The sequence below is a fragment of the Vombatus ursinus genome, unplaced genomic scaffold, assembly GCF_900497805.2.
Source record: "Vombatus ursinus unplaced genomic scaffold, bare-nosed wombat genome assembly UNPS02005286.1, whole genome shotgun sequence".
Taxonomy (NCBI): domain Eukaryota; kingdom Metazoa; phylum Chordata; class Mammalia; order Diprotodontia; family Vombatidae; genus Vombatus; species Vombatus ursinus.
Window position 1 is genome coordinate 14738844 of NW_020945064.1, and position 17923 is coordinate 14756766.

General features: G+C 41.6%; 1 protein-coding gene across 3 annotated transcripts in view; it reads left to right on the forward strand.

Annotated features, from left to right (window-relative positions):
- SMPD3 (sphingomyelin phosphodiesterase 3) overlaps nt 1–17923 on the forward strand; it is a 252378-nt gene that overhangs the window by 92643 nt on the left and 141812 nt on the right. For all 3 annotated transcript variants that reach the window (XM_027847630.1, XM_027847628.1, XM_027847629.1), the window contains one exon: nt 7426–7503. The gene's annotated coding sequence lies outside the window, so the exon portion shown is untranslated. The remainder of the gene's footprint in view (nt 1–7425; nt 7504–17923) is intronic.

Consider the following 17923-nt stretch of genomic DNA (forward strand, 5'->3'; position numbering starts at 1 on the left):
TCTCTCTCTCTCTCTCTCTCTCTCTCTCTCTCTCTCTTTCTCTCTCTCTCTCTCCTTCTCTCCTCTCCTTTCTCCTCCTCTCCTCTCCTCTCTTCTCCTTTCCTCTCTTCTCTCTTTCTCCCCCCACTCTCTCTCCTTCTCTCTCCTCTCTTCTCCTCTCCTCTCCTCTCTCTCTCCCTACCCTGTCTTTCCTTCTTCTTTCTCCTCACTCCTCACTAGCTCATGCTCACTCGGTCTCTCTCTCAGAACACAACACATCTATCCCTCCTCTCTCCAGCAACCCCCTGCCTCTTTTCTCTTACCCTTTCTTTCTCTTTATGGTCTCTGTCTCTCTCTCAGATGCCATTGCTCATCATTTCTGCGTCAAGTTGACTCTATCATCTTACTGAGTCTCTGGTCTTGCTGTCCAAACCCTTGCATAGAAGTAGATGCAAATTATCCTGGTTGTCTGCCTTGCCGGTTCCATAGTCGGCAGCAGAGAGGGTGTTGGGAGCGATGAAAATACTCATTCCTCAGAGGATTTAAATTAAAAAAAAAAACCCAAGCCCAGCGACGCTCAGCTCAATCAGGGAGTCTCCTGCTCACAGGAAGGGACAGACTGGCACCATCATTACTGTACTGTTTTTGCCAGAATCCCAGTAAGCCTCAAAGGCAAACTAATAAGTGAAAACTCAAGAGGCCTTTAAATCATTGTTGTTGCTAATGATGACCACTAATGTTAGTAGTTAACTTTTATGCCATTTGCCCCGCTCTGAGTCAGAATGTCATCTTCTAGTTGTGCTGAGATGGCCTACGTTTGCATAATGAGGTGAGAATCACTAACTCAATGCACTTTGGGTAGGCCTCAAGCTTCAGAAACTGGGGCTTGGGAGCAGCCAGGACCGTACCTGGAAGAGTCACGGGTACAGATGCTTCCAACCAGATGCTGATCCCTAGAATAGAACAGAACAGAACAGTCAATAAACATTTGTTAAGTGCCTGCTATGTCTCCAGCACTATGCTGAGCCCTATAGAACACAGAATATCACATATAAGTGCTATACAAATATAAGAGAGAAAGACAATCCCTGCCCTCGAAGCGCTTACAATCTAATGGGGGAAAGACAACACAGAACGAAGCTGAGAAGGGGAGGGGGAGGGACAAGTGAGGAATATGATGGAGAAGTCCAAAGGTGTACAGGCCGTTGGGAAACAGAATAGAATAAAATGATAGGATAGGATGGGATTTTTAGGGCTCAGCAAAATCTCTAACCTCCTCATTTTACATATGGGGAAACTGAGACCCAGAGAGGCCCAGTGACTTCCCCAAGGTCACACAGTTAGCTAGTGACAAGGCTGAAACTAGAACCCAGATGTTCTGACTTCCAACTCAGGAATTTGAGCACTTTCTGCCCCACAAACTTCACCATTTTTATCATAAACTGTTTTCTGGGCATAGTTCATCTCCCCATTCAACAAAACAATTTTATTAAGCACCCTGTTATTGTTGTTGTTTACTGGTTTTTCAGTTGTGACCTACTCTTTGTGACCCTATTTCGGGGTTTCTTGGCAAAGATACTGGAGTGGTTTGCCGTTTCCTTCTCCGGTTCATTTTACAGATGAGGAAACTGAGGCAAACATGGTTAAGTGATTTGCCCAGAGTCATATAACTAGTAAATGTTAAGCACCTACTATTCACAATACACTCTGCTAGAAAATAAGGTGAGAAAAAAGATAACTGAGTTGTGGGAGAGGGGAGGCAGGGGGTCTCTGACCTCCAGGAGCTCTCAAGCTGGTAGAGGTGCCTAGACATGAGGATAAATAAGTCTAATGCCAGGCAGAACAGGATATGTAGGTAAAGGCAATACAAAGTGGAGAGAGAGAAAGAGAGAGAGAGAGAGAGAAAGGAGGGAACAGAGAAGCAGAGGAGAGGAGGGAGGGGAAAGGAGGGGGAGAGGGAGAGAAATAATATTATTTCTATTTCAACACTTCAAAGAACCATAATATTTTAAAATAAGCCCTGTAAAGTAGTTAGTATTATCATCCCCATTTCACAGATAAGGAGACCGAGGCTCAGAAAGAGTTAGTGGCTTGGCCAAATTAGTACATCACAGAGCCAGGACTAGGACTCAGATCTTCTGAGTAGTCTTCATTTCCAGCCCGAGGAAAATGGGAGAATAGCATCATATGCTCCTTTTGTATTGTTAGTAGGGCCCAGCACTGTGAGTGCCCAATAAATAGCAGTTGAATTGAATTGAACTTTCTAGAACTCACTTGAATGAGCAGATATCCCCACCCCTCCCTTGGACAGGCAGCACAATATGATGTAAGGAACCTCAGGGAGGAATAAGGAGCTAGCTGTGTGACTCTGAAGAGGTCACCTAACCTCTCTGTGCTTCAGTTTCCTCATCTATGAAATGAAGATCCCATTCCAGAAATCTACGTTTGGCAGACATTATTCCTCAAAAGCCCAAATTCTCAAAATGAATATATATTTATTAGAATAATAATCTCTCCTAAATAGGTCACTGGATGACAACTTTTATTTTACAATAAGGAAACTGAGGCACAGAGGGGTTAATTGGCAAACCAGCTATTATTACAAGGATAAAATGAGGTCATGAATATAAAAGTACTTTGGAAAAGTTGAAAGCTCTGTTCCCATGTCAGGTATTATTTGGAGTTCCCATATGAGTAACTGGTTCATTTGGAGGGGGGGTTAATCTTAGGTGGAGACCTTGGCAAAATTAGCTGGAGCATTTTACTCCTCAGGATGCTATATATAATGTTGCTAACATTTGCATAAGGCTTCTCAGTGGAATGTGTTCAAGGAGTTCAGTGAATTCAGTGAAAACGAATTGGCTCTGGGGTCTGGGCCACTGTTAGCTTTTGAGACACTGCCCTCTTGTGCTCTGTAAATGGCCAACTGTGTAGTCGTCTCCCTGCGGGAATCACGCAACATCTCAACCATGAATGACAGCCTCTGCTGAGCTTAAATCTGCTATTTAAGCAAGTGCCTCTCTATCTCTACTGCTGTTACCCAAAGAGAAGAGTAACAGGGCGAGCGGTGGATTCCAACTCCTTCTCTAAAGACGGCAGGTTCTTATTTCTGAGCATTTTCTATTTTGGGGAGGAAGAGGGATAATGATACTGAGTTTAAATGTAGTGGGAATAGGCTGAGAACTGCCTAAGATTATATTCAGATATGTTTGGCTGACAAATGAATCGTCTGATTAAATCTCTTTCTAAATTTCAAATCCATGGCTAGTAGAATTGTTCTGTTGTTATTGTTGTTGTTTTAAGAGAGAAAGAGAAAGCTTATAGCATAGGAGAAGAGAGAATGCCTTTCCAAACAAGTTTTTACTGTTTAAAAAAAATGATATTTAAAAGTTTCCTGAAATTTTAAGACATTTGAGAACATTTAAGAAATTTGAGACATTCAGAGTACATGCCTTCGAGGAAGTCCGATTTATTCCTACTCACAGCCAAAATGCTATTTTCTGTTCATTTAACTCCGTTTTGAACAAAGATATAATTTTATTTATAAGATGCATTTGGGGGATTGAGAATTGGAGGCTGGGAGATTGTTATTGTTTAGAGCCAATTATTTCATGATATTGTTTGTGATGATGCTGTATCTGGCAATATTGTTTGGTAAGCTTCTCGTGATTAACCGGTTCTACCAAAGATTATTGCATTCCCTCAATGACTTGGAAAGAAATGGTAATGTGCTAATGGTGCTAGTGGTGGCAGCTTTAGAATCCCAGGTGAGTGCAGTGCCTGGCTCCATCTCCTCACCCTCCATCTCGGGCTCCCCAGAGCCTGTGCCTGGCTTAGGACGGGGAAGTGGGGGTTTGGCATCTGGATACACAATTAGGAAATTCCAACTTAGTTGGCATATAGGAGGGTGGAGATCAGGACTGGGCACTATGTGCAAGCAATAGGGCCCTGGACTTGGAATCGAGAAGATCTGAGTTCAAAGGCTATCTCACACACTTACTGTGTGAATGACTTTGGGAAAGCCATTCAATCTCCCTATGCCTCAGTTCCTGATCTATAAAATGAGAGTATCGGGGTAGATGGCTTCTAAGTTCCCTGCCAGCTCTCTAGAAAAGACCCTAAGATTCTAAAAGATCTTATAGCCAGACAGTATTAGCCATACCTGGCCGACACTCCTGCGGTCATCCAGGGTGGACACTGCAGCTTGGAAATTAACATTCTCAAAAATCCAGGGTGGGGAACCTGTGGCCTCGAGGCCACATATGGTCCTCTAGGTCCTCAAGTGCAGCCCTTTGACTGAATCCAGACTTCATAGAACATTTCAGTCACGTCCAACCCTTTCTGGGTTTTCTTGGCAAAGATACTGGAGTGGTTTGCCATTTCCTTCTCCGGCTCATTTTACAGATGAGAAAATTGAGGCAAACAGGGGTAAGAGACTTGCCCAGGTTCACACAGCTAGTAAGTATCTGAGGCCAGATTTGAACTCAGTCTTCTTGACTCCAGTCCCAGCACTCTATCCACTATGTCACCTAGCTGCCCTAGTGAAATAATGAATAGATAACTCATCTTGAAACAGAAGACCTGGGTTCCAGTACTGCCTTTGAAACATCCTGACCATATGGCCCTGGGCAAATCACTTTACCTTAGTATCCCCAGGCAACTCTCTAGGACTTGAAGTTCCAGAAAAGTTGACAATCTACATTAATGATGGCTCCCTGCTGGTTCTCCTCCTACTTGTTGACCATTCCTCAGTTAACCATGAGCATCTCCCAAGGTTTTGTCCGGCTATACTATTTCACTTGGTGATCTCCCCGTCTCCCATAGATCCAACTATCACCTCTATTCAATTGATTCCCAGATCCAGATATCCAGCTTTCACCTCTCTCTCCCAGTATCTCATCTCCAACTGACTTTCAGACATTTTAAACAGGATGTCCTGTAGACATGTTAAGCCCAACATACATAAAGCTGGAGTCATTTTTACCACCACTGCCCCACCCAAGCCTCCTCTTTTCCTAACTTCCCTTTTGCTGTCTAGGGTACCACCAACCTCCTAGTCACCTAGACTCTCGACCTAGGGGTCCTCCTCAATTCTTCACTCTCACCTTCACTCCCCATAGCCAATCAATGGCCAAGTCCTCCTTTTTCTACCTTCTTATCATCTCTTATATACACTCCCTTCTCTCCTCTGACACAGCCACCACCCTGGTGCAACCCTTTATCACCTCAAGCCTGGACCATTGCAATAGCCCATGAGTGGGTCTCCTTGCCTCAAGTTTCTCCCCACTCCAGTCCATCCTCCACTCAGTAGTCAAATTGACCTTCCTAAAGCACAGGACTGACTCTATCAACAGTGCTCTCATTGTCCTGGCAAAGCCTTTGAACACTTGTTATCACTCCCAAGTCATGATCAGACATCATCGACTTTAATGAAGGTCCAAATCAGAGAAGCCGGGAAAATCTATAATAAAAGTTTACATCACAGCACACTTAAGAAAGCATAACCTATTAGCAAAAAGGCAACCTCGATTTTGTAAGGGAAAATCATGCCTGACTAATCTGTGAAAGATTTTCAAAGAGGTTAATTAAGCATGTGAACAAGGAGAACCGAGTGATTTGAATTTATATAGGCTTTCAAAAAGTTTTTACTGGATTCTCTATTAAAACCTGTTTTGTAAACAGTCAGTCACCTTTGGGTTAAGGAACAATATCACAGATAAGTAAAAGACCTGAAGATAGAAAATGAAGCTCTGGGTAATTGGACCCAGAGATTATTAGCTCCCTGAGGTCAGAAACAATTTCATCTTTGTTTTGTGGCTCCAAGGCCATCTTCCAGTTAGGCGCCGATAATCTCCATGTTTACAGATAACACTGCATAGTTTTATGAATGAGCTGAAAAATTGTAGATGAGTTTCAACATGGGCAACTGTGATGGAATTCATTTAGGAGAAAAGAATGCAATCTCTACTTCTGTATGCAATGATGGCCCCCAAACTGTTATGGAGGTGGAGCAGAAGGAAATAATTCTGGGAATTATTGTAGTCTCTGCTAAAGGAAGCATGTAGAGGCTAAGAAAACGTGAGGTACTGCTAGGAGAAGGCTTAGAAAACAACATGAAATCCTCGGTTCTGTCCATATATTGAACCTTATCCTATCCATGTTGATGTTCAGTCGTATCTGACTCTTCAAGCCCCCATGGACCAAATCACACCTATACTGTCCATGGGGTTTTCTTAGCAAAGATACTGGGGTGGTTTGCCATTTCCTTTTCCAGCTCATTTTACAAATGAGGAAACTGAGGCAAACAGGGTGAAGTGACTTGACCAGGGTCACCCAGCTAGTAAGTGTCTGAGGCCAGATTTGAACTCACAAAGATGAGTCTTCCTGACTTCAAGCTTGGCACTCTATGCACTGCGCTACCTCGCTGCCCCAGAGGGAATAGGGATACCAGTTTAAGATATGTTAGTGATTGGTAATGCAGAGATGATATACTGAGGTCTTGACTAGGGTCATGGCCACAGAAATGGGGGGAAAGGTTTGAACTTTAGAGAAACTATAGAAGAATTATAGCGGGATGTGATGACATTCATAGGATTTAGAGCAGCAAAGAGCTTTTAAAAAGAAAATCCAGTTCAACCCTCTTGTTTTACAGATAAAGAAACCCAATTAGTTGTTGGTTTGTTTGTTTTTGTTTTTTTTTTAAGTCCAGAGAAAGGTTAAGTGACTTCTGGGAGTCAGAGTCCTCGGAGACAGGATTTTGTTTATCTTCAGATGATCTGAGATTTAGAGCTGGATGTGACCTCTGAGGTCAGCTAGTCCAACCCTCCTCTTCTCCAAAAAAGGAAGTTGAAGTCCCAGAGATTTTGGTGACATGCCCAGAAGAGAGATCTGGAGCTCAAGCTTCAGCCCGGTTCCTGTTCTGCTCTTCTCATCAGCTCATTCATTCCCAGGGAATCAGCTCCTCCTGAGGCATTCTCTCTGGCTCTCCACTCCCTCATTCATAGTGCCTCTCATGATTCCTGCTGTGGCCTTCAGCCTCTGTTCACCATCTATAGAGGAGTTGAAAGTTGGCAAAAAAAAAAAAAAAATTTATATACAGAAGGCATTAATAGCTTAAAACCTCAGTAAGACTTTCTGGACACCTCATGTGTATAGTATGATCTCATTTGAACCTCGCAACACTTGCGAGGTACAGCTATTAATCATCCCCATTTTACAGATGAGAAAACTGAGGCTTCAGAAGGTTAAGTGATCTAATAGCTTATAGGTGGCAGAGGCCAGATTCAGAGGTTTCCCCAGCTCTGCCTGCTTCTACCTCTGTCATTCTATCTGCCACACAATTCCTTATATGTGGGCAGTGGAGAAAGCTGGAAGCTTTTTACACAGAATGATATTGTATCTTTATTTTCACAAGTAATTTTGTATCATTTTTTTTTCTCATTTCAGGTAAGGAATTTTCAGTGATTCCTGTTCCAAAGAAGAAAAGACTTCAAACATTGGAGCAGACGAGGAATTCTTCTTCAGGTAAGTTACCTGTCCTTTAAGAACAATTCCCAAGTTCCCAAACCACAAAGAACCAGACAGAGGTATGACTGTTGTTCATTTAGTTGGGTGTTTCTTTGCCAGAACATCCTTTGCCTAAGAACATCCACTAGGAATAGCTGCACTAAGGACATGTTGGTGACTCCTGCTCTCCTAATTTAATAGAGTGCAAAGGGACAGACCTTTCAGAGAAATTGGAGAGATTTTTGAGAGACTGAACAAGAACCATGAAATTGGTCCTTCAAAGGATTCCTGGCATCAGTTTCATGACACTAATAAGCATAATTCCTGTTCAGCTATTCTTATGAGCTCAATCACTCCCAGGAAATCTACTTCCTAAAGAATGGGGGCTTGCTTTCTTAAGTTCCTCTCTCTAGCCACGTGAGAGGCAGATGGGTCGAGTGGAAAGAGCTTTTGGTTTGCCATCAAAGAAACTGGTTGACCTTGGGTGACCTTGGTCAACTCACTTTCCTTCTCTGACCTCAAATATCTTCATCCAAAAAACAAGAGTGTTGGATAGGAAAAACTGCTAATGTCCTATCCAGCTTTAAATTCATGACCCTATCTATGATCTTCTGATCTGCTATTTCCCAAGAAAGCGAAGGTTCTAAATGACATGCCCAGGACGTGGGAAAGTGATCACATCTATTCTTCATCTAAAAGTTCACACCTACCTAAATTATTTGGGCTATTTAAGGATTTCACAAAGAGAATTCATAATCTGCTAGATTTTCTATTCTGGTTTAATTTTGGAAAGGTGAAAAATTGGGTCTTTTTGACAGATTAATGGCAGCATTTTAAAATTATCATTTAGTTCATGATAGAAACTAGCGCTATGATTTCACTGACGTAGGGAACTCTATCAATGCAGGTCAGAACCTTCTCTGCAATTTCTAGTTTTGAGTGGAGATGTAAACCAAGGGGCTAATTTAGGTACCACATCAAAATGTAATTGGGAAATACTTAATAAAATAAAAATGCAAGAAGACATAGATAATGTTAATATGTGGTTTTCTAAGTCAATATGGAGCCTATGGGGATCCTTCTGTACAAGTTAGTGGTCCCCATTTCTATCTGAGTTTGATCCCACTCCTTCAGGTAACTCCCTAAACCAGTGGTATCAAATTCAAACAGAAAAGTACGGGCCACTCAACCTATACAGAAGGATCCCTGTGGGCTCCATATCAACTTAGAAAACCACGCATTAACATTATCTGTGTCCTGTTATATTTTTATTTTGTTAACTATTTCCCAATTACATTTTAATCCGATTTAGTCCACCTGGCAATGTTGCTGGCCCTGTGTGGTGTGTTTTGATACTTCTGTCTTAGAGCAATGATTAGTTAAGTGACTTGGCCAAGGTCACACAGTCATAAGAAGGACTTGAATTCAAGTCCTCTTGGCTCTAAGGCCAACTCTATATCCTATACACTGTGCTGCCTCTCTACTATTTAGTTTGGTGTGAGTGAACTGCATATATGAAAAAAAACATGGTCTGATCATGGAGTGAGATCAAAAGATAACAGATGGGCAGCCCACAGGTTCCCCTGGTGTCCTCTCAACAATATAAGAAAGCAAAGAATGACCCTAGAAGGCAGGGCAGAGCCCCTGTCGTGGCCTAAAAGATCTGGACAAATGTCACATTGAATGGGCAGGCATGAATGCAATGGTGCACTTGACAAGACTCCCCCTTTAGATAATTGCTAAATTTTTGTGTGAGCATCTACGCCCTAGAAAGCAGCAAACCCTTTGACTTATTGTTTTGCTGATTGTCTAGATTCAAGAAAGTGATGGAGAAAATGTGAATAATGAAGATTAAACTTAAAAGTATGTCATGGGTACATTTTCCCCCCCAAAGAGTCAGTTATTAAACATTTATTAGCAGAAACACCTGCATGAATAATATCATTAGGGAAAATGCTCATGTTAATTAGATCATAGACCCATCTGATCACTGAATAATTTAGTAATTCAGAACTTTAAAGAATTTTAGTCAGTCAATAAGTATTTATTAAGTACTTACTGCATACTAGACATTGTGCTTAGTGCTTCAGATACAAAGAAAGGCAAAAGATGGTCCCTGCCCTCAAGGAGCTCACAGTCTAACAAGGGAAACAACAGGTGAACATACAAACAAGATCTATATGGGGTAAACTGGAAATAACCAATGGGTGGAGTCACTAGCATTGAGAAGCATTGGGAAAGGCTTCTCAGGTGGGATTTTCACAGGTCTGAAATGTTGTATAACAACTGCTTTCCATGATATTCTACATGGGATTCAATTACATGTCGAGACACGAGAGTCCTCTTGGGACAGTTGATGTGGCCTCCATTAGTCCTTGTCTGAGTTTGTAAGCAAGGGCTGTAAAGCCACTCCCAGTTCCAAGAAATCCCACCATTGTGCCTGCTCAATGGATCGTTGCATTTTAGAGCTGGAAGGGCCCTCAGAAATCTAGGTCAACCTCCTAATTCTACAGATGAGAAAACCGAGATGCAGAGATGCCTGGTTTGAAGTCATCAGGAGAACCTCCTGCCCCCCGCCCAGATCCCCCTACACAGAGAGAGGGTCCGCTGTGGTGCTGCCCAAATGCTAGTGTGCCCACTCCTTCAGGCCTCCCCTCTTTGACTCTGAAATTATCTGTACTCATTTTGCAGTAATAGATCTTTGTGTGTGTTGTCTTCCTCCATAGAATGTAAGCTCCTGGAGGGCAGGGATTATTTGATTTTTATCCCCAGAACCCAGATAAATAGTTGGGATTTAATAGTTACTTGTAAAGAAGTATTTGCGAAGGAGCAGATAGAGGGCCAGTCTTGGAGTCAGGAAGATCTGGATTCAGATTCTGCCTTTGATAGACACTGGCTGGGGGATCCCAGGCAAAAAAGGGAACCTCTCAAGAGCTCCAGATAAGTCTCCAAGGCCAAGATGCAGAGCAGGTGCTGATCCGCATTAGGACAGGGCAATTTCCAGATCCACGGAAAGCACAGGGACAGTCAATAAATACATCATCGTTCATTGAATTGAATGGGGGATGACAATTGTCAAAGATCTGGTTGGGAAAGCTGTCAAGGAGCTTATATTCTATTGGTAGAGACAACACGTACACAGATTTTTGTTGTTGAGTTGTTTTCAGTCATGTCTGACTCTTTGTGAGCCCATTTGGGGTTTTCTTGGCAAAGATACTAGAGTGGTTTGCCATTTCCTTCTCCAGCCTACTTTACAGATGAGGAAACTGAGACAAACATGGGTAAGTGACTTGTCTAGGGTGACATAGCTAGGAAGTGTCTGAGGCCAGATTTGAACTCAGGAAGATGAGTCTTCCTGACTCCAGGCCCAGCATTTTGTCTATTGCACCACATAGCTGCCCATATATACACAGATAAATAAGCACAAAGTAATTGGGACAGAGGAGCAGGGGGAGAAGTAGCCACTGGATACGTGAGTAAAAGCTTTGTTTTCTGGACCTCAGTTTCCTTCTCTGTAAAAATAAAGAGTTGGACTAGAAGATCTTGAAGGTTCTGTCCAGCCCTAAATCTCACAATGTGTTGTGATAGTGAAATGTAAATTCCTGCTCTTCTATTAACTTGAAACAGAGGATCCAGGTTCAAATCTAGCTCTGCCTATGTTAACTTGGGCTGGTCATCTAAACTCTTTGGTCCTCAGTTTCCTCATCTATATAAAATGAAAGATTTGGACCCAATGACCTCTAAGGTGTCTTCCAGATCTAAATCTATGATTCCATGTTCATGATGTCCTGTTAACAAAATCATTTAGTTTCCTATACTTTTATATTGTCTCCTGTCTTTTCCCTTCTTTTACGTCATAGGGTCATGAAATGTTAAAGCTGAAAGAGATCTTGGGAATTTATCTTGTCCAAGGCCCCCAATTTACAGAGGAAAAACTGAGACCCAGAGAGGTTTCTACTTACCCATGATCACACAGCTAGTCATTGGTAGGTCTTCTGACCCCAAGTTCACATTCCTCCTAATGTATTACACTGCCTTCTTTACTTTTCTTATCCGTAAGAAATGCTTGGTACATAGTAAGTACTTAATCCATGCCTTATCAATCTATCTGCCTATCTTTGAAAAAAAAAACCCTTGCATTTTATAGTAATTTTCTAATTCTATTCTTGGTGGAAGAGAGGAGAAAGTTTGGTTGCATATAATTCAATTCAATAACCATTTATAAGGCATTATTCTATGTGTGTCAGCATGCAGCTAAAAGGGTCAATTCTTTGGTAGCAAGATTTTGGGAGAAATACAAAACTGAATATGACAGAGACCCTTTCTTCAAGGAGCTAAGGATCTAGTAGGAGTAGGAGACACAACACATATACAAGTATAATAAAAGTGGAATATGAAAGTTCCATGACATATACAAAGTGCTATAAGAGTTCACAGAAAGAGGGGAACAGTTCTGATTAGGAGGAATCAAGGAAGCCCACTTAGAGGAGGTGCCCTTGAAACTGGGGCCTTGAAAGATGGTCAGAATTTCTGGAGAAATAAGGGGTAGGGCACATTTGAAAATATGAGCAAAGACAAAGAGGTGGGACAGTGAGTGGACTAGTCTGTCTGGCACAAAGGACACATAAAAGAGAACAGCACAAGGCAAGGCTAGAGAGGTAGAGTCCATATTTCACACATTTTTCCCATGTATTTTTTGTTCTTGTCTCTCAGAGTTTTTATAAAGTTTTGTTCTTGTTTCTAATCACTTTACTGAAAGTTTCTGTTTTTATTTTCACTCTAGTAGGGATTGAATTTCCCTCATTCTCTGAGTATTTCCTATTGCTTGGTTTTGATGTAGCATCTTGCATTTCCCAAACACCTTGTAGAATTTTCCTCTTGTTGTTCAATCAGGTCCAACTCTTTATGATCCCATCTGGGAATTTCTTGGAAAAGATACTGGAGTAGTTTGCTATTTCTTTCTCCAGCTCATTTAACGTGTGAAGAAACTGAGGCAAGGAGGGCTAAGTGACTTACCCAGGGTCACACAGCTAGTAACCATCTGAGGCCAGAATTGATCTCAGGAAGAGAATCTTCTTGATTAATGCTGCCTAGCTAGCCCAGAGAATTTTCATCAGATGCTAACATAACATTCAGAATAGGTTAGAAATAGCTCCTCCCAACAGCTGTTTCTAAGTCTCCTCATGAGCCCTCAACTTTCATCCCTTGTCCTTTTATCCAGATGGCACAAAATCTTTTTTTTTTAATTCACCAGGATTAATCCTATTCCAAAATTGTTTCCAAATGCATTTTGCCTTCCCATTGCTTACTAAGAATCCTCTTTCTACACAGCTACAAATGTGTTTATTGGAGGACTAGGAACATGGAAATTATGAGGTAAGAGATGCCCCAAGTTAGCACTTAATGAATGTTGATTGATTGATTCACACAGCCTTCTGGCCCTAACTGTTAAGTCTGATGCCTTTATGGCCTCTAGGAAAATCTAGCTCAGTACTTTTACTTTACTGGTCAACTAAATACACAAAATTGCTTACTCTCTCAAAGTCATAGAAGATACCAAATATGAAGTGAAGTGCTCCTCAGTAGACAGCTAAGTGATGCAAGTGAGTAGGTACTGTACCTGGAGTTGGGAAGACCTGAGCTCAAATGTTGCCTTAGACACTTACTATCTATTTGACAGTGAGAATTTGGTCAGATATCAAAGATGCCAAGGTCATCCATTGCATTCCAGGCCATAGCCAGTCGTCATAACTTCTGTCTTGCCACTGGACTTCTATGATCCTGGAAGAGATAGTGAGACTGATGACTTTATGCAACTCTGCCTCACTTCAATCCAAATCACGTGCTGGTCAAGATCTCACCACATGACATTATTGGTCCTGAATAACACCACCATGTGACCATGGGCAGGTCATTTAACTGGTGGATAATCCTAGCACATCCACCTCACAGGGTTGTCAAGTCTAGCATAAAAAGGGCAGGTGTGGGGAAGGAGAGGAAGATGGTGAGCCAGGTGCTGACCTCTTTGAGAAAGGATGGAGAACAAGGCAGTTAGGGTACGCAGATTGGCTCAATGCTCTCTGTTCCAGCCTCCATGGTTTGTATTAGGCAGACGTTTTGATTGTGTTCAAAGATAAAATATGTGAAAGCTTTTTGGAATATCTGGAGTATGGTAGGCTGTACATCACCGCATAGTGAATAGAAAGTTGGCTTTGAATCCAGAAACTGGGTTTGAATCCTGCCTCTGACAAATCTTAGCTGTGTGATCCTAGGCAAATAGGACAATTCTCTTAAGACCATAACTACCGCACAAAAATGATTAAAGATTATAATGATTATTATTAATCAGTAAATTTGTTCATTTCAGTTATTTTCTGCAGGGTCAATTAGCTCAGGGTAAATAGAGTGCAAGCTTGTGGGAGAAAGAGCACCGGATTTGGAACCAGCAAATAAATCTGAGTTCAGATCTGCCTGTGACATTTGTACCTGTGTGACCTTGGGCAAGTCTCTTGCCTTCTCTGGGTTTTAGCTCCCTTACCTAAAAGTAAAAAGTGTCACATTATAATCCAGACAGTTTCTCCTAGCTCAGCAGCTATGAGACTGAATCCCTCACCCTGTTCAGCTATCTCAGAAATGGCTGCTGCTTATCATCAGAGATTAAGATGGCGCAGTCTGCAAGAGAATTTAAAAGCTAGGCTCAATAATTTTCATCTGTGTGTGTATAAAAGAGGAAGTGTGACGTAATGGCTAGAAGGCTGGCCTTGAAGTCAGAAAGACCTGAATTCAAGTCTTTTTTTTTTTAATTAATGCTCATGAGCCATCCCCTATAAATAGCTTTCCTACAACCAGCCAATAATTACTCAGTCACATAATATCACATTGTAGTGGTAAAAAAAGGAGAATTTACTTAAGATAGAAATATAGGATTGAATTAGGAAAATATATTAACAATAAACACTCCCAACCCCACAACCCAAAGCAAACCACCTCCCTACACATTTGGTAGGGGACACTGGCCTTGTGAGGACCGTTGTATAGACTAAACTCACTCATGGCAGGGAATCTAGAACCTAGAACCACTCCTAGAACCAGGGAATATTGTAGAAAGCCTTGCTTTTTCCGTTCAGTAAAGCAGATGGGTTCAAGTCTTGCCTTGGACATAAAGTAGCTTTGTGACTATGAACAAGAGACTTAAATTCTCTCTTGCCCTAGGCATTGCTCCAAGAATATAAGTTACAGATGAGCTGCCAATATTAACTAGTAGAAACTAGTGAAATTATAGGTCTAGACTAGAATAAAAAACAAACAAAACAAAAAATCTATGTATAATTCTTTTTTTCATAGGGGACAGGGTGGAACAAGACAGGGTTCAGACCTTTGATTTTATCAGTTTGGGGACCTCTCAGTATGGAAACTCCCTTCACTGATACAGACTAGCAATTTGTAATTTATTAAAGAGAGCTGCCTAGGGCAGATAGTCTATTTCACTGACAGATGGGACCATAGAGTCGAAGCTGGAAGGGGCTTTAGAAGCCAAGACTCATTTTGCAGACTGAGGAACCTGAGGCCAAGAGAAGTTAAGTGACTTGCCCGAGTTCACAAAGCTGGGATTTGAACCCAAGTACTCAGACTCCAAAGGGCAATTCTTCTTCCATTGAATGGTGATGAACCCAGGTCTTCCTGACTGCAAAGCCAACCCTCCATCTGTCTACTATCACTATCCCATGTTACCTCTCTTGACTTTTTGTAAATGCTGTAAGACTTCTTAAAGTCAGGAACTGTCTCACATTTCCTCCACATCCCTTGTGCTGCCTAGCATATATTATTATTCAGTAAATGTGCATTGACGTCCACAGATGACTTTTTGCCTTAATCTGTATTCCTTCATGGATTCTGCTCACACCTTTCTCGTAGAGCAAGGCTTTACTAGCTCATCTCTAAATTTTCCATTTTCTTTCCATTTACCCAAAAGAAAGTGTCCCTATTCAGGGACAGGTTAGACTAGTCCCAAAACTAACTCAGTGTATCCTATTATGGTCCTGGGAAATCTTGGGGTATATCTTAATTACTGGAGTGTCATCTTCACATAGGAGGTTTCTTTCTTTCTTTCTTTCTTTCTTTTTTTTGGTGAGGCAATTGGGGTTAAGTGACTTGCCCAGGGTCACACAGCTAGTAAGTGTTAAGTGTCTGAGGTCGGATTTGAACTCAGGTCTTCCTGATTCCAGGGCCAGTGCTCTATCCACTGCACCACCTAGCTGCCCCTAGAAGGTTTCTTTATCCCATGGTATCCCCCAAGAGCATCCTTGGATCACTCTTAATCTTTGACTTCTAAAAACCTAGCAGGATCTCCTTATGCTTGGTAGGCACTTGATAACTGTTAAGCCAAATGGAACTCAATTCAGTTACTGATATTGCTCCACGGTGTCCCAGTTCTTGACCTCTATCTCCACCACTGTTCCATTTTCTGCCATGATCTGCAGCACAGATGCAATGGCTAGAGGACTGGCACAGGAGGTAGAAAGACCTGGGTTCAAATTCTGCCTCTGACATATACCAGCTGTAAGACCATGGGCAAGTCACTGAATTTCTCAAAGTCTCTGGCAACTCACTGAGACTCTAAGCTACAGAGAAGTTGTGGGTCCACATCAGAGGAGGGAGTTTTTCCATCAGGAAATTCCTTATATTGAAGAAATCAGATCTAGACCCCCCCAAAAAAATCCAATTTACTAAAAAAAAAACAATCCATTTACTAGCTAACATGGAGCTAGCTTTCTAATTTAAATCTATAGCAAAAACACAGAATTTCTCAGGAACTTATCAAGGAACTAAGTATTCTGACTCTGTACCAGTCCCATCTATGTCTTATTTTTTTCTCTAAAGTGACTTCTCCCATTGTGTGTGTCATTAGGGGCTGAGACTTCCACAGATGAAATGGTAATACATCTGTACTCATTTGAAGAAATGCTGAGCCTATGGTTGATCATTGCCCAACAGCAGCAAATGTTTTGTTTTGATATTTGGCATGTTGTGGTTGGAATGTTTACACGGAAATGGTCACCACTTTAGAAAGAATATATCTCCTTCTTGGCTTGCTTAAAGGACCACAGGAATTAGAACTGGAAGGACCTTAGAGATCTGCTAGGCTAATGCCCTCATTTTACAGATGAGGGAACTAACATCCAGAGAGGCAGGTGACTGGCCCCAAGGTTGCTCAGGTATGAAGAGGTAGAACTCAGATTCAAATTCCAGGTCTTTTGACTTGTTCCCTTGGCACTGTCCTAGCCCCCTCGAATCCCCATTTAAACTAATGGGCCCCCAGAGAAAGGAAGAGGAAATTCGCCTTATCCAATTTGTTGAGGAGGTGGGAGACTATAGATGCAGAATGTTGTGTATGCTGTCAAACATGGCTGCCATGTTGTTTGGTTTTGCTTGATTGTTTTTCTTTGTTACAAGGGAGGGCTGACTGGGGATTGGTGTGTGGCAATTAGTGAGGGGAGTACACTCTAGTGCCTCCAGAAATGACTGTGATAGGAAAACAAAGGAATAAATATAACTTTTTTACGCAAAAAAACTAAATAAATCCCAAATGCATCAGAACATATTGTATAAACTATATTATGGGCAAAGTCTTTGAATTGGTGTCTTCTTGTGTAGACTAGATGGGAATGAATGCACCAGTTTGCATTTGCAGAGGTCACTCTCAGTCTTTTTGATGATGCTATTAGAGAAATACTTGATCAGAAAACCTAGGTTATGGGCCCTACCTTGGACAAGCCACTTCTGTGGCTTTCAGTTTCTCTATCTGAAAATCAGGCATTTGAGCTAGATGGTCTCAAACAATTCAAAAATCCCATGATTGCAAGTCTAAATTTCAACCCCATATAGAGAGAAAAGAGTCCTCAGCCGGAAAATAGAAAACCATGGCTCCTCCTCTTCACTTAACCTGAGCCTCAGTTTCCATTTCTGTCATGTGAGCACACTTTACTCCTTGTCCAGCCCTGTACAATGTACTCAATGGGCTCATTGAAGGAAATGCTAAATTTCAGTTAGAGGGTAAACAAAGATGTAATTTTTCTCCCATCCAAGTTCACAGACCAACCCCACAGACCCTAGGTTCAGAACCCCTAATGCACAGGGAATCTTTTCATAATCTATAAAGATTGTATTAATGTAAATAAAGTATTTTGATTATCATCTCTGAGACAATATTTTCTAAGCCTCAGGCTCAGTAACATATATTAGAGGGCTAGAATCTGCTTTGGTGAAGGGTATTTTCACACCAGCAAAATCACAGATCCTTGACCTATTGATGTATCAATGATATTGTATGTGGCATTCGTTCAATAGGTTTATTAAACACCCCTCCTAAAGTCCTGCTCCATTCTGCAGAATGACTTGGAAAGGACCTTGGGTTCTTGAAGGTTATACCAATATAGTG